This window comes from Lissotriton helveticus, chromosome 8, assembly GCF_964261635.1.
Source record: "Lissotriton helveticus chromosome 8, aLisHel1.1, whole genome shotgun sequence".
Taxonomy (NCBI): Eukaryota; Metazoa; Chordata; class Amphibia; order Caudata; family Salamandridae; genus Lissotriton; species Lissotriton helveticus.
This window is the reverse complement of record NC_136069.1, coordinates 1,069,976,890-1,069,996,558: the sequence shown is the minus strand read 5'-3', so window position 1 is coordinate 1,069,996,558 and position 19,669 is coordinate 1,069,976,890. Positions and strand designations below refer to the sequence as shown.

The 19,669-nt window shown below is 42.4% G+C and overlaps 1 protein-coding gene across 1 annotated transcript in view; it reads right to left on the bottom strand.

Annotated features, from left to right (window-relative positions):
* The window catches only part of LOC144771874 (cilium assembly protein DZIP1-like), a 1,571,028-nt gene that overhangs the window by 843,071 nt on the left and 708,288 nt on the right, over nucleotides 1-19,669 (bottom strand). The window lies entirely within an intron of this gene.

The window sequence follows — 19,669 nt, the reverse complement described above, 5'->3', positions numbered from 1 at the left end:
TGTGAAAATCTTTGATGACATCCTTGGGAATATGTACCCTGCCTTCTGAAGGCACAGATGGTGCGCTGCCACCAGAGAAATTGATCTCTAAGCCCTTGGCCTTGATCTCTAACTCCCTCAACATTCTCTCATGCTCCATTCTCATTCTCTCTCTTTCCAAAGACAACCTGTTATTCTCTGCTTCTCTCTGACCCTCCATCTTAAGCTTAGCCAACTCCAGCTTCAGTGCTCTATTTCTCTCCCTGTCTTCCAGTTGTCTGGGGGACAGGTCTTTGGAAGAGATGCTGCTGCCAGGTGGGGTTGGCACCCCTCCCCAGGCTGGAAATTCTTGCCCATCAATTTGCCCATCTGCATCCCCAACAAGCTCCACAACAAGATCAGGGACATTTCTGGCTTCTACCCAGGCCCTCAGCACCTTTTGGTAGTCTTCCTTTTTAGAAATGCCTGGTGTAGCAACTTTCAATTTCGTGCAGAGATACTTGAGCTGTTTCACAGTGTAGGTTTCCAACCTCTCTTCCTCAAAATCAAGATCCATAGATGCAACAGATGCTGGTTTACTCGTGGTAGTAAGAATTGGGAGTCTTTAGAGAAAATAACAGTTCCAAGGAAAAAGGATTCTATCAAAAAAAAGTATGTGGTCGCGTTTGGTCTGCACTCACTAGTAGTGTACACCAATTACTGTATATGAAACACAAATGCAAAGTCCAAATCCTCACTGCTGACCAACAATGTTATTTCTGTGGGTCTCTAGTTGGCAATGGTTATCACCTTTGTCCAAATAGGGACCCTTACTTCTAAGTCAGGACAAGGCGATTACTTTCCTTCATAACCCCTGCTCACCCCCTTGGTAGCTTGGCACGAGCAGACAGTCTTATCTCAGAGGCAGTGTGTTAAGCATTTGTGAATATACCCAGTAATACAGTGATAATACTACAGATGGACACAACACAGGTTTTATAAAAATAAGTATTCTTTATATAGACTTAAACACAAGACCACAAACGACAAAAATCCACAATACTGTACTAAAGGTTACTTAAAAGATGATAAAAGTCTCTTAATTCAAGTTGATGGTAAATGCGACAAAGTTCTCAACAAAGTTCTTGGATGCGACACGCAAAGTGAACAACAGGCTCGCAAAAGGGGAGCTGCGTCGGTTCCGTGACCCGGGGGAACGATTGCGTCCTTCCTCAATGCTTGCGCAGAGTAGGGGACTCGTCGTGAGCGTTACCGGTGCGGAGGTGATGCGTAGATTCTCGTCCTGTTGCGGTGCGCAAGATGGCGCCTTGATGCGATGCAATGTCGATGCGATGATCCAGTTGCGATGTGAGAAGATGGCGCCCTTGATGCGGCGATGCGATGACAATGCGATGACGCCCTGGCAGCCTTGCGACGACTCTGTACTTTGGAGCCACGACAGGCCCTGCGATGCGCTTCTCCGGCGATGCGATGACAACTCTCTTGATGCGTCGCGCTTCTCATGGCGATGCGACAGCAGACAGCTTTGATGAACACACGCTTCCAGGGAGATGCGACGAACTCTCGCTTCTCCGGCGTTGCGATGATTTCAGCTCCGGCGGCGACACGCTTCTTCTCGATGCGTCGCTCTTTCAGCTCCCAGCGGCACGCAAGTGACTGGAGTCAGAATTCCGAGCAAGGAAATTCAGGAGGGAGCTGGAGGTGAAGTCTTTTGGCCCTGAGACTTCAGCAGGAGGCAAGCACAGTTCAAGCCCTTGGAGAATATTCTGTAGATGAAAGTCCTTACAAAGTTCCTTCTCCTTTCCCTTGGCAATGAAGCAACCACTGCAGGCCAACCCAGCAAACAGCACACTGGCAGAGGGGCAGTCCAAACTTCTGCAGCTTCCTTGGTTCTTCTCTTTGGAAGAAAGGTTTCTTGTTCCATAAGTGATCTAAAGTCTGTGGGACTCGGTCCCAATATTTATACCAACAAATCCTTTGTTCTCTGAAGGCAGAAAGGCCTCTGCCTAGTTTAAACCAGTTCCTGAGCACTGTGTTTACATGACTCTTCTCTTCCTTTCACTGTGCAAGGCAGAAACATCAGACGCCCCAGAGGAGGTGGAGCCAGCACAGGGGAGGGATGATGCAGCTCTGGAGTACTCTGTTGACAGGATTCCCCTTCTCCTTTCACTGTGCAGGGCAGAGACATCAAACAAGCAACAGGGGGTGGAGCCAGCATTGTGGAGGGAAGGCCCAGCCCTATTCAGGTCCCAGGTGCACTCTCCCCCTCCCATCTGGAGGTAAATCTCCCTATTCACCACTGGGCTGTCCCAGACTGTCTGCTGGAATTTCCCCAGCCCTGTCACACACAAACCCAGACAAGGAATACACAAGTCAGCAGAGGCGGGCTCAAATGGTTAGGCAAGCAAATGCCTACTTTCTAAAAGTGGTATTTGCAACCACAGAATATTAAAATAAACTTTACTAAAAGATGTATCTTACTATTCTGAGTTCAGGCATACTAAACTCGAATTTCTACCATGTTCCCTGAGTCAGTTAGGATTGTAGGGATGTAACAATCTTCACTGCCATTCTAGTCTATGAGAACAGGTAGCCTTCAATAGTGAAAAACGAAAATGGCTGTAATACACTCCTAGAACATGCTACACACATCAGAGCATGTCCTACCTTATACTTACAATGCACCCTGCCCTTGGGCCTACCATAGGGGTGTCTAATATGAAGCAAAGGGAAGTTTTAGGGACTGGCAAGTGGGTGCACTTGGCCAAGTCGACATGGTAGTCACAGACTACACACAGGCCTTGCAATGGCAGGCCTGAGACACATTTTACAAGCTGCTTCTGTGGGTGGCACAACCAGTGCTGCAAGCCCACCAGCAGCATTTGCTCTACAAGCCTGGGCACACATGGTGCACTGTACTAGGGGCTGAAAGTAGATCAAATAAGCCAATCATGGAATCCAATCAGTATATTAATTTAACATAGGGAGCACTTGCACTGTGGCACTGATTAGCAGTGGCACAGGGCCCAAAACATACGCCCAGCAAAAATATGTCAAAACAGAGAAGGCAATCCGTCAAATATGGAAGGGAGACTCACGCCAACGATGTCAGGTCTAACAATGCAGATCTCCCTATTCACCACCGGGCAGACACATCCTGGCTCCTGGAGCCAAGCACACCATCCAGCCCCTGTCAATCACAAGCCAGACTGCACTCCACATCAGACAGGCAGACACACTGCGCACAGAAATGCCAACTTCTAAAAGTGGCACCTCTCCACCAGTCACAATAAATCTGCGCACACCATTGAGCAGCATTTATTCTCATGAGTTTGCACATACTAAACTCGCCCCTGCACTCCTCTCATACCAGCAACAACCATGAACACACATATCCCCCATGCATTCCTATGGAAGGCAGGCCAACCTCACCACATGCACTCAGAGTGCACACGCACTTTACACTGGGACACAGTGCTAAAGTGCGCAGAAGCCAAAAACTACTTCTATCAGGTCACATTGAAAGGCAAAAAGTTTAGGGGTGAACCTGCCACAAGGGCCTAGCCCAACAATCACCCCAACAGGGGTCTCTCTGTGGTAGAACAACTCCAAAGTTGTATAAGCCCCGGCTGGAAGAGTGCCAAAACACTAAAAACTAAAACAGCCAGGTCTTTAGAGATGTTATTAACTGTTTAAAATTAGTGCATGGGCATAATTGCAAAGGAAGCTGATTCCAGTGCTGGGGGCTAAATGTGAGAATGAACGGCCCCCATACCCGGTGATACGAATACGCCAGGGACATAGTAAGCGTTTCCCACTCGATCTTACCAGTGCCAGTTTGCCCCACAGATAGGACGGCCCACTTCCATTCAAACCTTTATGGACAAAGCAGAGGAGTTTGAACATGCCACATTTTTTTATAGGCAGCCAGTGAAGGATTTTGAGAATGGGTACTGAGGGCGAGCATGGCGTAAGATGACTAGTTATCAGGGCTGCAGGGTTTTGAAAATCCTTGTGTTTGGAAAACAGTCCTTCGTTCACGGCAACTATTAAAGTATTCCCATAGTTAAGGTGACTAATTATGAGGGCCTGGACTAGGGATTTCATAGCCTGCAACAACAGCCACCGGAAGACCTTCCTGAGAAGAAGCATGACTCCAAAACTGTTTCCCACAATTGCATTCACATGTTTCCTCATAGAGAGGTTTTCATCAACCAGAATCCCTAAATTACTTACTGACACTCCAGGGATAGGAGCCAGGCCAAAACTCTGCGGCCACCAGTTCTTTGACCTCACGGAGTTGGCTTTTCCAAAGCGCACAGGCTCAGTTTTGCTTGTGTTTAGCTGGACTGCATCCAAGAGGTAATCTTCTCCATACAATTAGAGAATCTTTCTTTGGTAGAGTCCAGATTAGGTCCCATTGTGATGACAACTCGGGTGTCATCTGCATGGGAGATGACCTCAAACCCAAATGACTTTATCTCTTGGGCCAATGGGGTCAGATATGTTGAAAAGTGTGGGACTCAAAGGAGACGTTTGCAGTAGTTCCCAGTTGAAGGCTATGGTATGAGAGCAAAAGGAACTTAGCTGTACCGCAAGAGAGCACTCACTCAAGAAATTTCTCAACCACCTTAAAGGCTTCCCCCAAACACCTATCTCCTCCAGTCTTTAAATCAGGACTGAATGGGAGATAACGTCGAAAGCAGCAGAAAGGTCTAATAGCACCAGCATCGCTAAGTGCCCTTCATCTAAGGAAAGTCTTATCTAAGACTTTCGCCAGTGCCGTTTCCTTGCTAAAAGCAGCTCGAAAGCCAGAGTGGGAGGGATCAAGCAGGGAATACCTTTCCAGAAAAGCTGCTAGTTAGGAATTCACCAGTGTTTCCATTACCTTACCAATAAAAGGAAGTATTGATATAGTCTGAAGTTTGCTAATACTTTAGGATCAGCTGAGGATTTTTTAAAAATAGATTGGGCACTCATGATTTCCACTTGTGCGGGACTTTTTCCAGGCTAAAGGAGAGGTTAAATAGCTGAGTGAGGGACAGAAGGAGAACTGGTGCCACCATATAGGGAGGTGCTAAGTCCTCTGGTGATCCCGACTTAATTCCATTTAGCAGTATTTTGATTTGGCATGGGGACACTATATGAAACTCCTCCAAGAGAGCAGGGTGAGATGTTTCTGTGGGGGTACAAACTACAATAGTTGCCTGTGTAGTCTTTTTTACAAAAGAACTGTAAATTCTGACAATTATTTCGTCAAAATAATTGGCAAGCTCCTGAGTAAGGGCCCGCAAGACTTCAACAGGTTCAGCTCAGGTTATAGGATTAGTACATTCTTAAAGTATCTTGTACAATGCTTTAGCAGAATTACCTGCTTTGTTAATTCTCTTCACAATGTGAACCCTTCTTGCTGTTCTTAAAATGTTGTGGTAAATTCTTAAAGCCATATTATAAATTAGTTTGTCTTCAAGAGATTATGAGGTCCTCAGTTTGCGTTCCAATTTCCTGCACACAAATGTTTTCTTCTTTAAACAGTCCGTAAACCATGGGGCCAACCTGGGTTTTGATTTAGAAAGTTCTGATTTAAAGGGGAAAATTTTATCAAATGTTTGAAAAATGGCACTCTCAAAAAGGGAGAAGATAATGAGTTGTAAAGGGGGAAAGCACCACTTTCCTCCAAGACGTGAATGACCTCCATGTTTCTGTTCTTACATTGTGGGGCCTTCCCATACCAAGTTAAAACAGAGGGGTTAGAGCATAGGCATTTCTAACTTGTTGCACAACTTTGAACAGACCAACTTTGCGCAGGCCTTCCACCACCAATGGAGCCACTGGTAGGTGAAAGGCAGGGCAGGTACACATGGTGTTCTATGCCCAGGTAGTGAAGAAGCCCCATGTGGGATTTCCCTACTGAGGAGGTCAGCTATGCCCATGGGACAACACCAGGGTGCTGCTGATTCTCTTTTAGTGGCCCTTAGGGCCCGGGGCACTTTCCTACTGTACATTTAGTGTGGAAATGTGAGCGCCCTTCCTACAGATGTTAGGGAGTGGTTCTGAAAGGGTGTTTCTAAAAATAGGTCAGGTCTGCCATAGCAGGCCTGGACGTGCAAGCATCTGCACCCATGATGTTTTAAATATGTATTCAGCCTGCCATTGCAGTCTGGTGTGTGGGCACCAGTGGTGTTTTCAAACATGTGTCAAGCCTGCCTTTGCAGGGCTGTGTTTGCGAAATTGCACTTATGTTCAGGCTGCCCTTTCTAAACTAATGGTCAAGTCTGAGGGTACCATTCATTAACATTGGCGCATCCCTTGGGTAAGTCCTGAGGGGTGAAGCATATGGTAGGTGAAAGGCAGGGTGGGTACACAGGTGGGTACCCTACCAAGATAGTGAAGAATACTCATGTGTGCTTTAACCACTTATGAGGTTTGCTCTTCCCATACGTCAACAAGGGGGAATAGGTGAAATTACTTCAGGCTGCAATAAAACATTGCAGGGGAGTAGCCCCATCATGTTTCCTATCATTGGATTCACAATGATAAACCCACTCCTGTGGTTAAGGTGGTTTTGTTATTAAGAGCTTAGAAATGCCTCTGCTAGAAAGTGGCTATTTCTCTGTTCTAAAACTTTGTGTGCCTTTCAGCTTGATTCCAGTCCACACTGGAGGCTGGGGAAGCACGTCTGAATTTCCCAGTGATAGCTATAAACCTTGGGCATGCAACTGGAATTACAGACCTCTGCCATTTGACGGCCTAAGTGAATAGATTAGAGGGAGATGTTTTGACACTTGGCCTCTGGGAGCCAGTTCATGGCCCCACTATAGATTGAGATCTCCATTTCACTGTCTCATAGCAACCAGGACTGGAATTTAGGGGATGCATCTATGGTTTAAAGGGAAATCCCTCTGAACCACTCCGACTTCAAAAGATCACTGCACTATAACAACTGCTGCCATATTTCAGCAGGGTAGAGATACACATGTGGACATGGGACCAAAGAACCTGTATCTGTGTGGTGCACACCGCCAGAGGAATCTGTTGTGTAGAAGGTGGATTACTGACATTAAAAGGGACCATGTGCCTTTCCTGAATAGTGGCTTGCCTAGGCTGACTACCTGCTGCTGTTTCGCACCCTGAAGTGTGTTCCCTGTTCTCTTGTGGAGGTCTCAGGGACATCAAAGACCTCCTGCGAGGAGGCACGTGGTGGTTCAAGATGGCTACTTCGTGAGGCGCTCCGTGGCACCGAGATCCGCTAGGAATTGAAGAGTTCCTTTCCAGCATGCGGTGCCATCTCTTCAGCATAGCTCCTTGCCCCGTAAGACACAGGGCACACTGAGGCAAGTTTTCGGACCAGTTTATGGTCTTCTTGGGTGCCTTTTTACCTCTGTAAGCTGAACCTCACTGAACCTCACTTCTACATCCTCTCAACATTGTCTTGACCCGAATTGTGGTTCGTATACCACTTTCTTAGTATATGGTTTAGTCCCCCCCCCAGAGGACCACTGTGTATTTTGTGCTATGTACTGAACTTCAATGCAAATCCAACCGCGACTTACACGTACACTTGTAGGGAGCACAATGTTGTGCTTCCACACTGTACATGCTCTCTGTGGGGGTCCTACTCACTCACCTTGGTGGATCCCTGGGTCCCCATCACTTTTACGTCCTCTCGACATTGTCTTTACCTGAGTCATTGTTCTTATACGACTTTCTTAATATATGGTTTGGTCCTCCCCTGGGGTCCACTGTGTATTCTGTGCTATTTCCTGTGGTTCTTTGCAAAGTATTGTGTGCATTGGGCATATCTCCGAGTAGGAGATATTCATATGTGCTAGAGAGTATTATATAATAAATAGATATTTTTGTAAATACCTTGTGTGGTTCTTTTTCACTTAATCTATACTATAAGATTGCATTCTGGTAAAACAAGCTGCTTTACTTTCCTTCTGGACTAAGCCTGAAGGCTGCTCTCCACAGATACCACTAAGACAGATTTCTAACGTTGTCTAAGACCTTCTAAACCACCATAAGGGTTGTCTGAAATGGTGCAAGGGGCCCCCTTACATAAGTGTACATGATATACCAGGCCAGATTCTCACAGTTTGTGTTTCCACATTATTGAACAGTAAGAAATGCACTCTGGTGTGGGTCATCTTCTTTCCCATTGTTATTAAGATTAGTGTAATGCCTGTGAAATGCAGCGGTGTAAGGATGTGGATTACGATTGCAGTGCCCACTTCTAAATCAGGTTGAGGTAGAAAGATATGGGTACATTTATCAAGTTTTCACACAGCACAATGCAGCGCAGCAAGCCATCCTGTACATTAGACGGTGCATTCCTGCTCTCTGACTGTGCTGGAGCACAAACTGCTACCTAGCTCCAAAGCAGGCACCCTTGCAACATGATGCAACGGTGTCTGTGTTGCGAGCAGGATTGCTTTTGTGCAGGAAGGGACACATTTCTGCACAAAACAATCCCCCAATGCTTTTTCCTCTTTCTATGTGTGTTGCAGAATATTTCTCGTTGTTTCGCCTTCCACGGGAAGGCGTAGCAGTTTGCAATCCCAAGCAGTGGCAAATATTCATGCCCACGTAGCATATTCTCAACCTAGTCTGCATTTCAACCTGGATAGAGAACATGCCCAGGCTCTCATTCCCTGGCTGAGGGCCAAACCAAGGCACTCAGACCAATCACAACCCTGCATTGCAGCATTGTGATTGACCACGGGGAGCCTGGGTGCTTCCTGCTTCCTGTTTGCACCAGAGAAACCAGGAAGAGGACAGAGAGGACGAAGGAGAGGCGGCGGCCACCCAGCCGGCTGGCCAGCAGGTAGGTAAGTGAATTCCTCCCTTCCTTTCTTCTTCCCTCGCCGCCCTACTGCTTCTTCCCGGGAGTAGACACCACTGTTCCCAGGTCTTCCACTAACGGTAAATCTGGGAAGGTGCCAAAATTCATGGGTGGATACGAGGAAACACTCAGGCTCCACCCATGGAACGCCTCCCTGGGGCAGAGTAAGTGGTAGTGATAGTGACCTGCCTTGTGTTACTCCACATGTATCAAGCCACGCAGGGCCACGCAAGGTGGCCTTGCATGACTTGGTAAATGTCAGTCTAGGTTTTGTGTTGCCCTTGTGCAACCTTAAATGGCCGCCCTGGTAGATATTCAGCGTAGACAATATGGAGTTATAATTTTCATAGCCTTATACATTGTAGTGGAGCTCATTTAGTACTCCTGGTAAAGTGTCAACAACTTATCCCCTGCGAGAGACTGACTGCTGCTGATTACACTGTGAGCCCTAATAAGAACTTATTCTACTGCATATATCCAGAAGATACTTTAAGGATCAGGGCTATTAAGCAATCTCCACTGTACCCGAATCAGTATCTAAAATATGCTTTGCTGATGTGCTTATCGAAATAGAAATAAACAAAAGTGTTAAAAATATATTGTATTTTAGAGATTTACATGGATAAAAACGTTATAATCGACATTGCATATACTGCTGCGCCTACATACTGTTGTGTGGTACCAGGGTGAGGTAGTACTTATTTAGGCTAAAGTAAAATACTGCGAAAGTACTTAGACAGCTTGTCGCTCGTTACGCTTTTGCTTGCAAACTTATTATTTCTCTTGGGATACATGGTAGCCCTCGCCAGCAAGATAAACAATGACAAATGTTATTTACCACCTCTCATAGTACTGCATTTTTAGACAACAGCACTTTCCCTTATGAAACGCATAGGTCATCTATTTATACAATTGGAAATGTAGAACTACAAGCCCCAGAATGCACAGTGCTAATGACTTTAAACTCATAAACCACTTATGTTAACTTCTCCAGCACATATAATTGTTAAGGACGGGCTGCTAGGGATTGCACCAATCAACTACTCCCTAACCAATTAGGTTCAGATAATTACTTTGTCTATTTTTGTTCCTTTTAATGAGGGGAAGTCTTCCACAAATGCAGTTTAACTGCAGGGACGGATAGTCCATCAGTCCCTGTAGTTGTACCTGCCCCGGCCCTGCTTATATGCACTTTGATTTCATAGATTAATTTATTTACAGGACTTTTTTAGCTATCTGCATGGCAGGCTTGTGTTTTTAATATATTAGGGTAAAGATTAGCCCCTGTTTAGTTACTTTTATCCAATGTAGGTTAGTGCTTGGTATCCCGATTACAATACATAGGATGGAAAGTTGAAGAAAGCAAAGGGCCTGTCGTGTGAGGATTAGTACCTGTTTTAGTTGTATGACAAATCGCCATTTTATCCACTTTTTTATGTATTTTTTAAATTGTGCGATTTTGTTTATGGTTTTAATTGACTAATAAACACATTTCTATTTTCTATTTTCGACTTTAAACCCGGATTGCATACTTCGCAATGATGATGCAACTTGCAGTTTGTCTAAATATTCTGAGCAGTGATGTTAAGGTGAGGCGAGAGCAGGCAAACATGGCAGTGTGGGAACTGTCAAACTGGTAGCTTGCGGTTACCGGAAGAGACTAGTTAGGATGGCTTTAAAGAGAGCTTGGTGTACTCCAAGAGAAACTCTATTGAGTCCCAAAGTCCGAGAAAAAAATATGCCATTGACATGTGTCCTTACATATGACCCCAGAGCCAATCGGGTGAAGAAAATTGTACCAAAAACTGGAATCGTATTGAGCAACTAGGACTTCCCCAACCACTGTTTGCTTTTAAAAAGGGTAAAAATATCAGGAAACAGTTGGTGAAAGCATTGAGAGAACCCGTTATGCCAAAAACAGACCTTAGAAGTCTTTTATGTTTACCCCCATTAGTAGGACACTTTTGTTGCCAACATTGTGTGGCATGCAGACTCACTGAAGATTCCAAATGTGTGGACATTGATGTACAGAGACACTTTCAAAAGGGCTTCTCTAACTGTAATTCAAAAAATTTGCTTTATTGCATAAAATGTGTTTGCAATAAATGTTATATAGGTCAGACAACACAACCTATAAAAAAGAGAATCCTTCAACATAGATCCCGAATTAAATATAATGTACAAGGGGCTCCTTTAGTACACCATTTCAAAGCTCTTAATCACACTGAGAATGACTTCACGTGGTCGGTATTATGCAATATCGACAACACAGGAGCTTGTGATATTCAAAATAAACTCAATAGGTTAGAAGCAAGATTGATCGCTAAATATCATACAGCCACACTAGGTCAAAAAGATGAAATCTGGGCTTTGTTGCAATAAGTGATTCATGAGTAACAAGATGATTCCCTGTACAGCCTGTTGGTTTGTCCATCATGTTTTAAGAACTGAAGATGTGATTTGAGACATGTACCTGCATTGACAGTGTTTAAGCACAAATTTAACATATTATATCTGATATAGATTGTAACGAGTGGCGGTGCCAGTATTACGTTAATATTAGGTGATTTTTAGTTTTGATTTTTATTATTATTATTATGATTTTCATTTCGTGCCGAGTCTTATAGTTAAAAATTGACTATACATAATACATCATTAGTGCGCTTTCCAGAACAGTGGTTTTACTTAATACATAGACCTCTCCCCAGTCCAGGAATATTAGCCGGATATGGCGCTTTCAGTGACACAAGCAATCCTGTAGAAATGAGGCTGCTTTTTACCTAGTCCTCTTTCTAGTAGTATGTAAACCATTTTATACACATGAGAAGTACCGCGTTAGTTCCCTTTAAAAAGGTTTGAAGTACGGCCGGCTTCAAGGTCACGTGATATTTGCACACCCGGGAAGTCACAGCCGCGGGAGATCGTAGGAGTGAGAAGATCGTAGGAGTGAGGAGATTATAATCTGACCAAGGTAGGCGTTTGTAATGATCTACTGAGTGCCGATTTGAGCATGTTGACTCGGTTTGTTTATAGTTAAAAGACGGCCGCTCTCCGATTTTGTCTTCCGCTTGCAGGAGAAGCCGATAGAATTTTTCACCTCCGTACAAGCGTTTGGAGAGAAACAGAGTGTAGAGGAAAAGGCGCACCCGACACTCATGTAAGTGACGTTATCATGCTGGGTTGAGAGCACGTAATCTGGTTGGTAACTGCAGTATATAGCAGTGTATATAGCAGGCAATAATGACAGCACTATTTTGTTTGTAGTTTTCGATGATTTTCAGTTGTAGTTTTGCCAAGATTGGTGAGTGTTTCATTTCATTCTACCTCACGGATAACAGATACACCGCAGGCTTAAATTAATGCATAGCACTCCAGGATATGCTCAAGGTTTACAATGGCACCATGAGGGACATAAGGTTACACATTTGTCATTATTTGGATGCGTTAAGGTTTTTCTTGCCCCCCGCCACTCCAGGTATTTTTGGTCTTTATTTATTTTTTTTTATTTTTTTTTTTTTTTTTAAATATCTTTATTCAGACAAAATTTTTCCCCCCCCACATTTTTCTTTTACATCCGATGTGTTTACAACATTACATAGTCATTTGCAACAAATACAGATTTGTATTAATAAACAAGTAAACAAAACAAAGGATAAAAAAAATGAAAAAATAAACAAAACAAAAGGGAAGAGAACCAAAATACATATTTAAGACAACCGTGAAGAGAGGCAGCCAAGACCACCAAACTTCAAAATAATACGTCCTACGTTCTCTCCATAAACCTTATAGAGTTAACAAATTTCTCCACTACTATCAGAGACAGATTTCCTGCATTTCCATTTCTCAATAGGTAGCCATATCTTACCCCCCAGAGCTTTTGCCTTCCTTCCTCTTCTATCGTATATGGCCCTCTCCAGGTTGTATGTAGATAGTAGTCTTGCTACCCACATCTGAAATGACGGTGCTGATTTCTCCTTCCATGCTTTAGCTACAATTATCCTAAATACTGCAGTGACCATGAATAAAAATTCTGGATAGGTTGTATTTACATCTAGGCTTACCCCCAAGATTATCAGCTCCTCAGTTAATTTTGTTTGTATTCCCAGTGATTTATCCAGAAACTCTTCTATCGCCAGTTTTAGAGTATACAATTGTGGACAGTTTGCAAACATATGTGTTATATTAGCCTCTGTAGAGTTACACCTTGGACACGTTATTCCAGAGGAGCCGCCCCAACTGGCTATTCTGGCTGGTGTGAAATATAATGAATAAACTGTTTTATAATGTTGAGTTTGAAGTGTCGCTGAGCATAAAATAGTTCGACCATAATCTAAAGAAGTTTGTAAGTCTTCCGGTCGAGCCTTTACCTGTTCTCTCCATTTATTACTGTATTTTTCTCTATCGTCTATCTTATAGACTTGGAGCTCTGCATACAGCTGTCTTATTGAGCATGCAAGGCTGCTTCCCAGGTATTCCATTATCCTACAGCTCTTCATCCCTCCTACACCCCCTATTTTTGTGTGAAAGTAACTCCTCACTTGAAGGTATTTAAAGAAATTATTCCCAGCTATGTTATATCTTTGCTGTATATTTTGGAATGTTAGAATTGCCCCCTCTGCATCCATTAGGTCCCCCAGTTTCTTAATCCCTTTTACATCCCATTCCCTCATAACTGTGTCACGGAAGATTTCCATTGGAAGATCGTTGTTCTTATAAAGCCTTAAATACCTGTTGTACCTTCCCAGTCCCAGTCTTTTCCTTATTGCTTTCCAAACTTTATAGATCGCACTCAGGGTCTTAAATTTTGTATGCTTGAAGTATGCGAAGTCCACTGTTGTTACTAAGGCGTTTTCTGCCGCTTTACCTAAGAGGGCTTCATATACATTAGCCGGACCCTTTCTTCCCTCCTCCTCCTCCTGAGCACTTCCACCTAATAGTCCTTTGGAGTATTGTAGAGCTGTTGCCCAGTAATAAAATCTAAAGTCAGGTGCTCCCCAACCTCCCCTTTCTCGTGAAAGAGTTAAAAAACGGTATGCCCTACGTGTCTTCCCCTGTGCCCAAATTAGTTTATTAATTACTGATTCTATTTTATTAAACCATATCCCTTCAATAAAAAGTGGAATTGCCCTAAACAAATATAAAAATTTCGGAAAAGTAACCATTTTAACAAAATTAATTCTACCCATGAGAGTCAAGTGTAAGTTATTGACCCTCTCCAAATTGGTTTTGACTTTGTCTAGTAATGGTTCCATATTTATCTCTACTAACTTTCCCAAATCCGCTGTCACCTTAATACCCAGGTATTTTGTATCTGAGACAACTCTTACATCTACAAATGTAGTATGTCTATTCTGAACTATTTGTGTTTTTCCCTTATTTATTGAATATCCCGACACCTCTCCAAATTTTCTTGCCTCCTGTTCTATCTCGGCCAATGACTCCTCTGGTGTAGGTGTTATAACAGCCACGTCGTCTGCGTAAGCAAATATTTTATACTTCTTTCCATGCAATAAAACTGGCTTAATCCACCTATTTTTTGTAAGCCTTCTCAGATAGGGATCTAAATAAATTGCGAATAATAGAGGTGAAGCTGGACATCCCTGCCTAGTTCCCCGTCTGATCTGTACTGCGTTGGAATATGATCTATTAATGCGTATCCTAGCACTAGGATGTTTATATAGTGCCTGGATTGCGGTTATATACCCTCGACCAATACCAGCCCACTCCATAGCCTTCCATAGGTAGACCCAAGAGACCCTGTCAAAAGCCTTCTCAGCATCCAAAAAGATAGCCGCGACAGGGTCCCCTGAGGCTGCTTCAGCATCCAGAATGGTAATCAGCTGTCTAATATGTTCGGTAGTTCCTTTCCCGGGTATAAACCCATGCTGCATAGGGAACACCACCCTCTCTATCACCTTACTCAATCTATTAGCCAATGCCTTAGAGAATATTTTTGCATCGGCATTGAGCAGAGTGATAGGTCTGTAAGAACCCGGCTCAGTGGGGGGTTTATCTTTTTTTTAATATGACAATTATATCAGCGCCCGCCCAAGATTGAGGAACTATTCTACCTCCCTGTGCCAAGCAGCAGATTGACCAAATATCTTTAGCTAATGCCTCCCAAAAAGTTTTATAAAACTCTACCGGGATCTGATCCTGGCCTGTTGCTTTGCCAGAGGGTAAGCTGAATATTGCGTCCCTTATCTCCTGCACCGTTAGCTGCATATCCAATTTGTCCCTTTCTTCTATGCTCAATCCCTCTTGTAAGCTTTCCCTTAGATATTCCAGGCTTTTCAACTCTATCTCTCCCTCATTTTTATCCTGCTCATAAAGCCTCTCATAAAATCTTCTGAACACCTCCTGTACCTCTTCAACTTTATTAACGATTACCCCATTGTCGTCCTTAATTTCTTTAATCTCGCCTGCAGCTAACGTATTTTTGGTCTTTAAAAGATCAATTTAGTTTACAAATTGAATGCCACCATAGTGTAAATAAATATATATATATGTAGATACATGTGTATAGGTGTACATAAGATGTGGTCTGTGTCGAGATTTACAAGTATTTCTTGACTTCTTAGGTTAAATTGAATGTTCTTGCACTCGACTGATGAGGCCAACTATGAATAGTGGCTGAAACGCGTCGACAGACAGAAATTTGGAGACACCACAATAAATTGAAATAATATAGAACAAGTTGAGATTACCTACAAAATGAGGGGTTTAAATTGATAAATCTGTTAGGTGACTCCAGGGTGGTGATCTAATTGGGAAGGGATTGCACATTGTGGAATATAAAGTGAAGTGCATCCTGCTTTGAAATAAGGGCGAAGAGAGCAACAAGATAGGAATTTGGTCTGTGTTTGTGGTTTATGTATAAAATGTAAATATATGTATATATATTGTGTTATGTATATATATGGTGTTGAAATGTTTTGTGTATATGTTTTTCAGAATATAAAAAAAAGAGACAACTTCAATCAAAGATACGTATGAAATAAATACAGTTCAAAGAACCTTTAATTCAGTACATATATATTTTTGGGCCATTGACTATGGATATTTGAAATTGATACAAGTTATTTTATATAGATTTATATCGACAGGAAGATTGAAAATAGGATTCTCTTCGACATACTGTTTAGTATTTCTATCTATCCCGAGGCATTGTTTATTAATTGCATTTGCAACTGCAGAAGTCATCATCTTTTTACAAGGACAGGCAACATAAGGCTTATATCTTTCAAAGAAATACTATTCCGCGATTTCCTTGAATACACAACAGTTTACAATACCTTCGTATAAAATGTGTTGAAAAGCATAAAGCTGTACGTACTTTATACGATTTAAAAACCAAGCACCGAAAAATGTGATGTGGAAATGATGTTGATGAAAGAACTTTGGGCTATATGTATCAAGCACAAATGCGTTTGCATTTTTGCTAAATGGTAGGTATGAAGCAAATCTGGGTGCAAAATAAGGAATCGCAAAATTTGCGATTCCTTATTTTGCGATTGCATTTACGGAATAACAAATTTTGCAATTCCTTAAATGCAATGTAACGAGCGCCAAAAAAGTGCAATTTCGCCTTAAGGAATCGCAAATTACCACCAACTTCAAGTTGGTGGTAATTTGCGATTTCTTAGAAAAATTCACTTTTTTGCATTCTTCAAAGTGCCATGTAACGCACATACATGCCCTTAGGGCATGTATGTGTGCCACATGTGCACCCATGCTTATTTCAGGGTTGCAACAGGGTGTCTTTTTGACACCCTTGCACCCTTGAAATTGCATTCTCAATTTGCGATTCGCTAATGGCTAATCGCAAATTGGGAATGTCTTTCCATTCATCCCTATGGGCCTCTAGGCCCATAGCAATGAATGGGGAGGTATTCCTTACTTGCAAATCGCAATTTGAGATTCGCAATTAAGGGATATGTAGGATTCGCAAAATTTATTGCAAATCCTACATACATAGCATTCTGCGATTCTGAAATAGCGATTCGCAAAAAATCGCTATTTGAGAATCGCAAAATGACTTTTTGATACATATGGCCCTTTAACTTTAGCATGTACTCGTTTTAGGCCAAACAATAGCACATTCTCTCAGAGAAGGTACACATACATTTCAAGTCACAATTTCAGACGTTGTTTACGATGTGATTCCTATTGCCATTTATATCCTTAGAGTACGGATTGGGCCCATCTCTTTTAACCATTTTTTTGACCAGCCTCTTTGCCCACTAGCTTGAGACTATGTATTTCACATCTTGAAAAGTTGAAAACATATAATAAAAACTATGAAGAGATGTCAGATAGACCTATTTTGAAAGCTTATATGGGCATGATACTGCCTTAATTCCAATACGGAGCCGAATTGTTATGCTTAAGTGGCAAAAGAGGGGGGGGATGCTAAAAGGGAAAATGTGTACAATTCTTCTGTCCCTGCCCAGATCTTCTATGATTCAGGCAGTAAAAATAGAAACCTGCATAGTATCTTGGGAGATAATGATTCTAGCAACACCTGGGGTGCGGGCGGAGCAAAAAATATCACAATGGTGTAAAAGTGAGATTTTGAGGACTGAATTAAAATGGGCAGAGAGAGTTAGGGAAACGTTAACTAAGGTTTGCAGGAAATTGAAAGTTAAATTGTGCCCTCATAATCTACAAATTGATATCACAAAACGAGAACTTAAGGTAATAGGGAAATACATTTCTCAAGACCAGGATCGACAGTATTTGGTGTGGAAAGAATCAGTACACTTTATAATTAAGGCATGGCAGGCCGATCAACAGTTCCTGTACATAGACATACTACCTAATTGATGGCTTTGAAATTAAAATTTAAGGTTTCGAATAGGAATGATTCCTGGTTATGAGAACAAAGAGATAAAAGGGGCTGTGATGGATCCTGAACGGAAATGTTTCAGCAACCTAGGCATAAAATGTGATATTTTGCATATACTTTTAGATTGCTTAAATGTCATTGATGCATTGGAATTGTTTCTACGTCCAGTTGTTAAAAAAATATGGTATTAAAAGTCGTGTCCATGCAGCCGACTTGTTAGCTGAAAGGCACTCCCTGGACATAGCATGTGCAATAGGAAAGTTTATGCTAGAAGTTAAAAATGTTTTCAAGAGTCTATAGAATTAGAAATTTTACACGTAATTTTTTTATGATGAATTGTATGAAAATTTAATTTTTAAGGAATTAAGATGTTATGTCATTTTCATCTATTATATATTTAATAGGATGGTATTTATGTAAGATCAAAATGTTTTTATGTGTTAAAGGGCCAATGGTCTGAAAAAGATTTTTTTTGATTGACCGACATTTTGACCTAGTCCAGAGGAATATTTCCCTTTCACGTGGTGCTGCTGGCTGCCAGGGTGTATTATTTACGCCTTGAATGGATTGCTTGCAATGAAGTGCATATGAACTATTTCATAAGTACAGGACTCTCTACTGAATCCTCAGTGCCATTCCATACACCCCCACCTTCCCCTCGACTCTACTCCTACTGGATCCCTCACCTGCTCTCTTCCCCTTGTGTGACACTCCTCATTTCACCAGCATCTCCCTATCATTCGTCCTTCCTGCCCCTCACTCTTTACCCTGTGTGCTCCTTGTCCCTCCCGCTAGCTACCTTCTCTTGCTCCACCCTCCCAATCTTCCCTCTTTACCCTTTGTGATCCTTGTATGTCCACCACCAACTCTTCTTGTTACTCATTTTCTTGCATAGAAATAAGACTGTACAGAAGGCAAGTGAACCTTCAATATAGACAGTCTATAGTTTCTAAAAATCTCTCTTGCTTTAAAGTACTTAAACTGCATGCATAAGCACCTTAAATACAGACCTCCTGGTTTTGTAGTAGCTTGTTGCCCTTTGGATGCCATTATGCCTGATCATCCTCCAACAGGTGATGGTTACAATGCAGAGGGTGGGACAATCAGCCCACTTCTGTACTGCAACCTAAATCTAAGCCCTGTGGCTCTTCTCCGAGACCATGGCACCACCACAGTTCTTGGCTGGAAGATATCCCCCAACAATGGGCTCTACTCCCAGGCCCATGTGTACCTTACGGAACAATCAATATTTCAATGGTGTTGCAAGCATGAGAGCTAAACCTCCTGGCCAGGAGTCAAAAAACTGCTAGTCTGGAAGATTTCAAGCTCAGATAGATATAGAGTTTGGCGGACTATCAGGTCAGGTCCACTTAGTTACCTTACCAAGATACTGCCTTCTCTATCAACTCTCAGTTGGCTTTTAGTCCTGCATCACTTTCCTGAGCTTAGGCAATGGCCCATACAAAGAGCAGCTCCAAAGCTCTCTTATATTATTTAACATTACTGAAGAGATAAATTCCCTCTTGAAAAGTTTGGGATACACTGTTAATGAAAATTAGAATTCTGTATCAAAATGTTGAGATTCTCTTTGCCAATCAGCATGCCTAAAATGCAGCCACTAACTATTGTTTTCCTTATTGTAGCCTTTCTGGCTGAGACAAGAAGGAAACACTGATTATTTGCATGTGATGAGTGAGATAGAAGAGACATGTGCTAATTGTCCTGCTGCCCATATGTTATCATATTAAGCAGCTGTAAAATGTACTTGTCTTCATTAGGTGCCCTCTCCTTTGCTTCTGGCTCATAATTGCAGAGCAGACAATAAACAGTGGTTCAAGGACGCTGCAGATATATTTAACACATACTGAAGATCCAATACAGAAGAACAAAGGTGTGAGACACTTCGAAAATCTTGTCTTAGGCAGGCCTTCAGGGTATGACTGGGATGATTTTGAATGCATCTATGACCTATCTTAAAACGTTGGAACCATGTTTCA